This window comes from Rhodamnia argentea, chromosome 11, assembly GCF_020921035.1.
Source record: "Rhodamnia argentea isolate NSW1041297 chromosome 11, ASM2092103v1, whole genome shotgun sequence".
NCBI lineage: Eukaryota > Viridiplantae > Streptophyta > Magnoliopsida > Myrtales > Myrtaceae > Rhodamnia > Rhodamnia argentea.
In genome coordinates, this window is record NC_063160.1 from 15,177,735 (window position 1) to 15,188,315 (window position 10,581).

Here is a 10,581-nt window from a genome sequence, read left to right on the forward strand (position 1 = left end):
GATTACCTTCTCCAACATGTCCCTATAAATAAGGGCGCTCTTCCAGACGAGAAGTCACATACATAAGATATTCAATTACATCTGTGAAAACAGACTTGCCTTAAGCTAACAGATAATGCATTCTATCAAGCATTGATAGCACGCAGACCAGGCTCATCCCTTTATTCAATAACTAGCCGGCAGTCGCTAAACATCCTTAGTAGTACTACATTTTGGAGAGACATAGTGTTGTCACGCAAACTTGCTCAAAATAGACCGACGAAGTGTTTCAAGACCAATGAAAACATAGCAAATGAATTAAGTACTTAGCGCATGACAACGGCTGTCCGAATATGGCCTTCTCGACCTCATGGCACTGTAGCGCCATCAACTTTTGGATTGCAAGTACGCGTACGGACACATGGCGGCTGCTGGTATGCAGGATTTGGGCCACCCCGGTAGGGTGTGCCAGACCTTCCTCTTACACCCGGACCAGGCCATCCTGGTGCGCCTGGCTGAAGGTACCCTCCTGCGCAAAAATGGTTTGGTTTATGCGGTTATTCGCCTCCCGCCGTATTGCGCATGGAAGATGCGAAAGCAAGGAAGGAACGATGGAAAAAAAAAAGACGAGATCATGTTACAGTACAGTAGCAGTTGAAGTAGAATGAAAGGAAGTTAGTGAATTCACCTGTCTGAAGTAGTAGTCTTCCAGCTTCAGCGGAAGGAAGGAAGAGAGGAGTCACGGAGATGAAGAGTATGCAGGCTAGCACAAAAGCGTTCCTCATGTTTGGTGAAGGTTTGATGACTCGCTGTACAGACTCTAGGCTCTCAAGTGTGGCTTATTTATAATGCCTGCCACAGGACTCAGCTAGGTTAAAAAATGGCATTATTTTCAAGAAAAATGACACAAGTAGGCCCATATTTAATATCATCCATGAACTTTTAAATTGTTTTAACATGCTCCCTTGATTTTGGTATATGTTCAAGTTAGTCCATGAACTGTATGAAAACGTTTTAATATTGTTAGGATTCGTCGTACAAGCACAACGAAGTAAAACGTAAAACGAGAAAAAGAGAATTGACACAAGGTTTTATCCTGGTTCACATTTACACGAGGATTATGTTCAACAGATGATTCCACTGTAATTAGCACATCGCACCTTTCGTCACATCATTCAATTACAAGCGAAAAAGAGTATATATAGCAGTAGCTATTCTTGAGCTCAAACTCAAACTACCAATGAAAAAAATATGAGCTTAAACTATAAAAGCCCTCTGATGTTCAGAGGGCAATGTCTCATTAGGACCCACATGCCAACCTATCGTTAGGTTGTATGAACTACACCCCAACAAATATTGTCCTTGAACTTGAATTAATGGAAGGACAATATTGAACATTTTCATAATTCAGGGACAAAACTGAACTTGTATCATAAGTTCAGGAGCCACATTGAACAAATTAAAAGTTCAGAAACCTTCCTGCATATTTTGCCAAAGTTCAAAGATGGTTTATGTCATTATCCCTTATGCTTCACCATAAGAACAGCATGTCGCTTTCCACGGGCCACTGGATGGTCAACATGGACATGCTATGCGGTTTAGTCTTGTCAATTCTCTTAGCCCTTATATCAACGTAATTGAGGGTGGGAATCCAGCTCGTATGATTGTATCCGCGGGTCCACCGCGAGTAATGTCCCCGGCCCCTTGCAAGTTGTGATTTCCGGAATCGACTTTGATATTTCCATCCCATTTGGGAAGACTTGAGTCCACGCGCAGAGTTTTGCTTTTTCTTGTTCAGCTCCAATATTCCAAAGTGAAGAAGAGACATTTAGTCAATCTTGTCATCCGAGAATAATTATTGCAATTACCATCAAATGATAAATTAGGTCAGACTTGCCGCTCAAAGAAAGCCATTCGCAATTGTTCGATGATCACTGAAAAGATAATACTTAGAGGCAAATGATTTCAGATTTTGTACAAATTCCACCTGAAACCTACCCGTCGGAATAGATTCCTCATTTTTTGGAACCCGTAAGCTATCTTGCAATTGCTAAATGATCACTAAAAAGATAATTCTTAAGGGTGAATGATTTCGGGTTTCGTACGGGTTCCACCTAAACCTACCCGTCGGAACAGATTTTTCATTTTTTAGAATATGGAACCTACCTTATCTTAGGTTCCAACGTCGGTTCCAGGTCTACCAAGATTGCACCTGTATTCTTAATTGAGCGATGGTAATGAATCATCACATTTAGCGACCACCATTTGCTGCTACAATCCACTAGCCACAACTCATATGCATACACACAACTAATATGAAACGTTAAAAAAGTGAAAGTCTTAATCATAAATATCACCGAAAATGTATGCTCGGACTAGTGATTCTAGATTACACACTCATCATTAGACGCTATGAAATACTGCATGATCGCTCTAAGACATATACTTAAAAAAACACAAAAACTTGTTTTAGGTTCAACATTCCACTTATTTGGAACCTGGAACTTACTTGTAGGAAAATGTTTCCCAAGTTTTGGAACCTAAAACTTACATATCTTGGAACCTAGAATCGGATTGATTCTCCGGTGATCGGATTCCGGGTTTCATCTAGAGCCATGCTCACCCCTAATAATATAATACTTTATCGATTCAAGTTCTTTGAGATGGTGCTGAGCTAGGATTTTCTCACAGCCTAACATTGATTATCTCCTCCACCCCTGTGCTTCAAGTGAGGAGTAACATATTTGTTTGATTCCCCGTTTCTTTTCATTTCATTTCTTTTTTTCTTTGGGCTTGTCCATGTACCACAAACACATCTCTTCACATTTTGCATTATTGAAGAAATGGACAGGACCCCTCCATTACAATTGTACGCCTTGATAAATAGGATTAATGATAAATAACATTGATATATAGGTATGCATCATTAAAAGGGAAAATTACCAAAAAAGTCATAAACCTATTGTAATTGTGCCAATTTAGTCCTAAACCTTTTTTTATGCTAATTGAGTCCTACACCTTTTGCATTTGTGCCAATACAGTCCATTTGGCCAACTTTGAGCAACGACACCGACGTAGATAATTTTTAATAATTTTTTAATATTTTTTCGAATTATCTTTATGTTTTCTTTTGTTTTTTTTCCTTTTCTGTCTCTTTCCTTTTTTTCCCCTTTCCGACGATTGGACAAAGGCAGGGCCGGAGAAATTGGGCCTCGCCATGGCTGGGCAAGGTCGACCTCGCCTAGCGATTGCGAGGCTCACCCCCGCTAGCCACCGGGTAGGCGAGCCTTGCCAAAGGTCGACAAGGTGGACCTCTATTGTTGTTCTCATCTCTCTTTTCCCGAAGCATAGGAGATAAATGAGTATAGGCCAATAAAATATAGGCCATTTGTGTAACTATCTAATAGATACATCTTTCATTACAATTGTATGCACCATCACAATTGTGCGCTTTATTGTCATTTCTTTATTTATTCGTCGATATAACAAAAGAAAAATATTTCGTTTTTCAACTTTTGAGATGATTAAGAAACAATCACAAAGGAATCCCTATACAACAATTGCCACACCCTCATATGTAAGCCCCTATGCAATAGAATTGTCGTACCTAGAAAAACGAGATGCATATGTATGCATCATTACGAAGTTTTCAAGTGTTCTCTTCAAGAATCAATAATACTGTTCTTAATACATGTCCTTGGGAAAATCGCCAAAAAAGTCCTAAATCTATTGAAATGATACTAATTTAGTCCTAAACTTTTTAATTGGGCTTATTTAATCATAGACCTTGTGCGATAGAAGAACACCATAAATACTAAAATTTACGTACGACGCTCACTTTAGTGTTTATTTTTCTTTTTTGGATCATTTAAGACTTATTTGGCGGGCTGGATGAAAGCAACACTAATCACCTCATCAACGGCTGCTATGGAGCCCGGGCCTCAATTAAGAAGCTCCAGTTGCTTTTAATGTAATAAAGATTGTATCTCTAACGCCTCGCGTTTCTTCCCTCAGAGGCTTTTCTTACTTGCTTCTTTGAACAAAGCACTCAGATAATTCACTTTTGATTTTGGCAAGACATGATATTGATCTGAACATATCATTAATTTCTCATCAGGACCTTGTCAAACCATATAAAGTTTGCGATCCCACTTTCTTAAGCAGGAACAATCCGCGAAAGTCATAACTGCTGTTGACACGAAAATTTCCAAGATAAATAAATTAATGTATTTGATTACCATTTCATTTAATCAAGTATAGTTTGATTGCTTGAGAATGAATATCCATTTGGAAAACATATTGACATGGTGACATGTTTTTATTTTTATTTTTATCATATGTATGTACAATCTCGAGAATATTTTGACATTTGCCAACATACACCTTTTGGGGATACAATTGCAATATGACAACGTAGATATTTTCAACAATATCGGGTGAATTTGATTTCACGAAGTAGGATTTTATTCTTCAGTATGTCCCTATAAATAAGGGTGCTCTTCAAAGGAGAAGTCACATACAAAAGATAGCCAATTATGTGTGCAAAACAGACTTGCCTTAAGCTAACAGATAATGCATTGTAACAAGCATTGATAATACGCAGCTCCGGCTCATCCATTTATTCAATAACTAACCGGCAGCCTCGTGCAGTGAATCGACTAGACGAATTACTTATGTAGCGCATGACAACGGCTGTCCAGAATATGGCCTTCTCGGCCTCACAGTGCTGTATTGCTGCTAGTTTATGGAGGGCAAGTACGCAAACGGACACATGGCGGCTCCTGGTACGAAGGAATTGGGTCGTGTGGTACATAGGGCGTGCCGGGCGATCCTCCTACACCCGGACCAGGCCATCCTGGTGCGCCCACCTGAGCATACCCTCCTGCACAAAATGGTTTGGTTTAGGCAGTTACTCGTCTCCCGTCACATTGAGCACGGGGAAATGCAAAAAGTGACGGCAAAATGATTGAAATAAAAGAAAAGCCGAGGTCATGTTAGGTACAGTAGCAGTTGAAGTAGAATGGAAGAGAGTTAGAGTATTCACCCGTCTGAAGTAGTAGTCTTCCAGCTTCGGCTGAAGGAAGGAAGAGAGGAGTCACGGAGATGAAGAGAATGAAGGCTCGCACAAAAGCGTTCGTCATGTTTGGTGAGGTTTGATGACTCGCTGTACAGACTCTCGCCTCTCAAGAGTTGGCTATTTATAATGCCTGCAACAGGACGCGCCTTTGGCTGGAAGCCTGGAATGTCCCGGTCCACACGCAAATCATTAATTGAGGCCGCGCCTATGGCTGGAATGTGATAAAAAACAAGTCATAGTTACAATTTGTTCAAGGATCATCGAGATGGTAACGTTTTATTGATCCGGGTTCTTTGTCTCCGAAAGCAACACTGGTTACCTCCTCAACCCCCTATTATTGAAAAAAAAAAAATCCTTTATGGCCATTTTTATTTTGCTTTTCCAAGTGGAAGGGAATCGATCCCGATTAACATACACAGTGGATTACACGGAATTAACAAGCCCTAGGATGATTTTGAATCACTGATCATAGAAATACATCACAGAACGGACGTATATCTTTTTTCACAGATTAAATGTCCACAATGCAGCGAGAGAATTCGTCGCCCCTTTGACGTTCCAGAGAGGAGAAGGGAGAGATATCGTCGTCGTCTCTGTTCTATCTCGTTCCTCATTACTTAAAACTGACAGAGAGGGGGGCATATGTATCGACATAAAGACGTCGTTTCAATGATGCCTTTTCAATCATTGACGTGGGGTGTGGTTGCCTACATGGGCGGACTACCGTAAACCCCATGGGCCCCAACATCTCCCACTTGCCCATGAAGAGCAAACAAATCCCACGTGCCCACAGAAGGTCAACTACTCCTACTCACCCACGGAGGGTTAAACATAACTCTTTCTCTTTTCTGCAAAGTTCATATTGACAAATAATCCATGCGACTAGCATATTGCGAGAGCTCGTTGCCATACATCCATTTGGAGTATATAGCAGCTCAAAATAGGCATATTAATTCAAAGTAGATGTAGTATGCAATACCCTAGATCAATCAGTCACATTTACATCATATCTCTCTCGATTTCTTGGAGTACTCAGATATAATACATTGTATTCAAAATCATGACTAAACTCAAATAATCATAATTGGTCAACCTGTGAATACAAAGATTGAATGTGACGTCAAAATAAATTGATCTTTCTCTTCTCTTAAACCTCTCAATATCAATCCAGCTTGCTTTTCTAGAAATGTCCCATTAGATCGAATCAATCTCATGACCATTGGTAGAACCCTAACATAGCGAACATCGAAAAGAAATCTTGAGAATAAGTAAGAGTCATGAGGGGACTAAATTGAGAAACTTTTATCCTCAAGGGTCTCACACGGCTATAGAGTTGAGATCAAAACTCTTGCCAAACTCCTTTTGGTCGGCTCATGCATACGTAATATGAAGTACGTATTATGGTATTCTCTCCTTTCCCATGGAGCGTATGTCTTTCCTCTTAATACCGTATAGATGATAGTTCGGACATACTCAATGTCTAACTTGAGTTCACGAATCTACTCTTTTTAAAAGAATTCATCAAAACTCACATCCGGCATTAAAGACGGATAAAGTGAATTATGTGGGTTATTTCACTTTCGGACATAATAAATATTATGACCTCATGTTAACATTCTGTTAAGGCGACATTTATACTTTAAGCTCGAGCTCTCAATTATCACCTAGATAATGAGCTTAAAATTGTCTCATCTCTATTTATCACAAAGTAAATAGAGACGATTACCCGTGTGAGTGGGCTAATCTCCATCCGTCCGACATACCTTATTAAATATAATGCACTAAGCATCGATATGCATAAATGTCATACAAACTCATTGGCATCAATAATGATAACAAAGACCATTAGCTATGAACTTTGGGAAATATAAATATCTAGTACTCTCACTTCTACGCACTACTAGAGATTTCAATGCGGCGAACTAATCTCTTTGTTAACGCATGACCAAGGAAAATATCTCTAGGAATTAACTTCGTCATAGGATCTGCTATCATTCTATGCGTAGATATGTACTGTATGTTCACATCTTTTCGTACAATCATATCTTTCACAAAATTATATTTCATGACTATATATTTGATTTTGCAGTGGATCCTTAGTGTAGGCTCTTGCTACTTGACTATCACAATTAATCAATAATTGGACTTGTAGCATCCTTAGTCATACCTCATTGATCCAAACATCTCTTAAGTCAAATATTTTCTCGTACTTCTGCTGATAACACCACGGGATCAATTTCTATCGTGGATAAGGCTATACACGTTTGCTTCTTACTACTCCATGATATGGCACCATCGCTAAGTAAGAATGCAATCCTAGAGGTAGATTTCTTGTTATCTAAACCTCTTCCTCATTCAACTTCAGTGTAGCCTTCAAAGCGCAGATCTCTACATTGATAACTCAGCAAAAAATCAGCATTACTTTTCGGATACCTCGAGAATCTCTTGATGGCAATCCAATGCACTTGACCTAGATTGGAGTGGTACACTTACCATTCCAATTGCATAACAAGTATTAGGTCTAGTACACTTCATAGCGTACATTAAGCTTTCCACAGCACTAGCAGATGGAACACTTTCCATTTTTCATTTATTTATAAAGTCTCAAGACACATTTTGTGGCTCGGGCATTCACCTCTTACAATAGGAGTATCTTTGGATTTACTCTCTTGCATACGAAATTATTCAAGAACTTTATCTATATAAGTCTCTTGTGAAAGAGATCACAATCTCTTTGAAAAATATCGTGGAATCTTAACTCTAAGAATGTATGCAGATTCATCCATAACTTTTATTTCAAAATTGGAACATAACCAATTCTTGATTGTATTAACAAACTCCATATTGTTTTTAGCAATTAGTATATCATCAACATATAATGATAAGATCACACATTGATCTTTGGATCTTTTGATATATACGCAATGATTCTCATTAGTCATTACAAAACTATATACCACTATGGCATTATGAAAAAGTATATATCATTATCTTGAAGACTATTTGAGGCCATATATCGATCTCAAAAGTCGATATACGTTCTGTTCTTGGCCTTCTGTAACAAACACAATAGGTTGTTTCATATAGATTTCTTCTACTAATTCTCCATTGAGAATAGCAGTCTTCACATCCATTTGATGCAATTCAAGATCTATACTAATCACTGCCCGAATGAGGTACCATTTCACCACAAGGCGAACATTATATCTCTCAATCGAGCCATCAGCTTTAGGCTTTTTTTTTGAGAACTCATTTACTCCCATTGGCTTTGCGTCCATGTGGAAGATTAATCGGTTTCTAAACTTGATTTGATCCTATTGATTCCATCTCTTTTTCCAATGCTTATATCCACTTTTCCTTCTCGGGGCAAGTCGGAGCCTCATTTACATTCTTTGGCTCATTCTCTTCTTATGGAGCGACCATAAAAGCTTTAACTTCAATGTATAAACATCGATGAGTCGACGGAGAAAGCTTTTGTGACTTGTTCGCCAAATTGGAGATTGTACACTTAGTATTTTATTTTACATCAAGTGGTCGCAATTGAGACTAGTTCGAAACAAATTCTCCACTTCTCACATTGCTCCCACTTGGATGAGATGCTCTAGTAAAATCATTATCACTATCCAAGATTTGAAACAGAGAATAGTTTTTCATTTAGCTCGCCCTTATTTGAAAATTGATTCAATAAGAATGTGACATCTCGTGATTGATATTCAGATATACTTTTACTTTCTTGCTCACCTATATCACGTACCCTTTTGAGTGCTCTCGGTATCTCATGAAGATACTCTTTTTGCCTCTAGGGCCTAATTTTCCATACATGTAGGAGAACTTATGAGTATAGGCAACAGATTCTCAAGGTCTAAGAAAACTCAAATTTTATTATCAACCTATCCACAATACATATGGAGTAGAAGTAACTGATTTAGAAGGCATACGGTTAAGTATCTAGGCAGCAATCAATAAAGCTTCACCCCAAAAGGTGATAGGCAAATTAGCATATGCTATCATAGACTTAAACAGCTCCATGCCCTCCTCTTACATTCATTGAACCACATATGTCCGAATGAATTAACTGCAAAGGAAATTCAGTTCTTGTTTCTTTTCTAAATGATTTCCTCTTTATTTTTCCCGGAAGGCATGCTCACAAATAGGCAAATCGACATTTTCAATATTACCCAATAACCCATATTTGGCTTACATAAACATTTGCTATTGGCCAAAATGACCTAGCCTAACATGCTACATATTCATATCATCACAAAAGATGAAAATAGGGAAAAACTTACATTCACATTATTGTACTTAACAATTAGCACAATGAAACCATCCGGAATCATAATAACTTGTTCCCAACGACAATTCACCACCATCGTTATGAAAGTTCAAACTGAAATCAAGTTTAACCAAAACTAACATGGACATTAAATTCCGTCGAGTTTTTGGAGCATATGATACATCATGTAGGAATAGGGTGCGACCAACGTATATATTCAATTGGCAAGTGCTAATCCCTTTAACTTCTATTCATGAGTTATTTCCCATGTTTATCCACTTTGCTCCAAGTGGAACCCCGTTGAAATTCCACTAAGGCATTTTTTTTTTTTTGCTACATGGCCTGTGGTCTCTAAGTCTATAATCCACAAAGGATGAGATTTAGTTACGAAAACTGAACTGGAGATATATGTATGCTCTTAAGTGTACAAAGGGTTTCTAACTTCTTGGACTCACCACAGTCATGAGCAAAGTGACCCTTTTTGCCACAGTTCAAACATTTCACATTTGATATGTTTTTCTTGAAAGGACGTTTTCCTTTCTAATGTCGGTTAAACTTGGATTTCTATCCGGAAGGATATGTTCCTTTATCCTTTCCACTTCTTAAAGCCACCTTGACGCTTACGCTTGGAGCACAAAGCTCATTTGAACTGGAATTAGCATAACAAATGTTGATTTCACGTTTCGCCACTAGAAGGCGATTAACCTCTAGTTCAAGGCGTCGCATAGTATTCTCAAAAATCTTTAACTTTTATTGTGGATCAAGTGGATATTCATATGCACACAGCTATGAGGTAAAGAATATATTATTGCTTGCACTTGCTACTCATCAATCTTCAAAATATGGTATGTATCTTATAGTTCATTTCTCATGTTTGATAAACACCTCAAAATGTGGTTTCATATTCTACCCATGAGGCATCATATAAGTGTCAAATCTTATAGTGATCTGTCTCAAGTTGGTGACTGATGTCTAACCAAACTTAGTTTTTAATGCCTCCCACTTGACTTTGGCATTTTTCAGAAATGCCTAAACTCACGCAAAAAATCATTCTTCATGCTGCCCAGCAACATAATGCGAGCAATGGAGTTCATCATTTTTCATGTAGCAAATGCTTCTTTTTCCCTTCTAAAATTGTGCAGTATTTCCAGCTTCAGGTTCTTTCATAACTAGGTTAAGAGCTTTTAGTGCTTCTTGCTTTTCTAGCACATATTGGGTCATATTCCAGTTTTTATAATTTTTGCCATTC

General features: G+C 38.3%; 1 long non-coding RNA gene across 1 annotated transcript; it reads right to left on the bottom strand.

The window, feature by feature from the left end:
• LOC125312817 lies at positions 1 to 832 on the bottom strand. Its single transcript, XR_007196887.1, has 2 exons — positions 668 to 832; positions 1 to 508 (listed from the first exon to the last, which is right to left on the bottom strand). It is a non-coding gene; the product is annotated as an uncharacterized LOC125312817 (long non-coding RNA).
• Between the last annotated feature and the right edge of the window lie 9,749 nt (positions 833 to 10,581).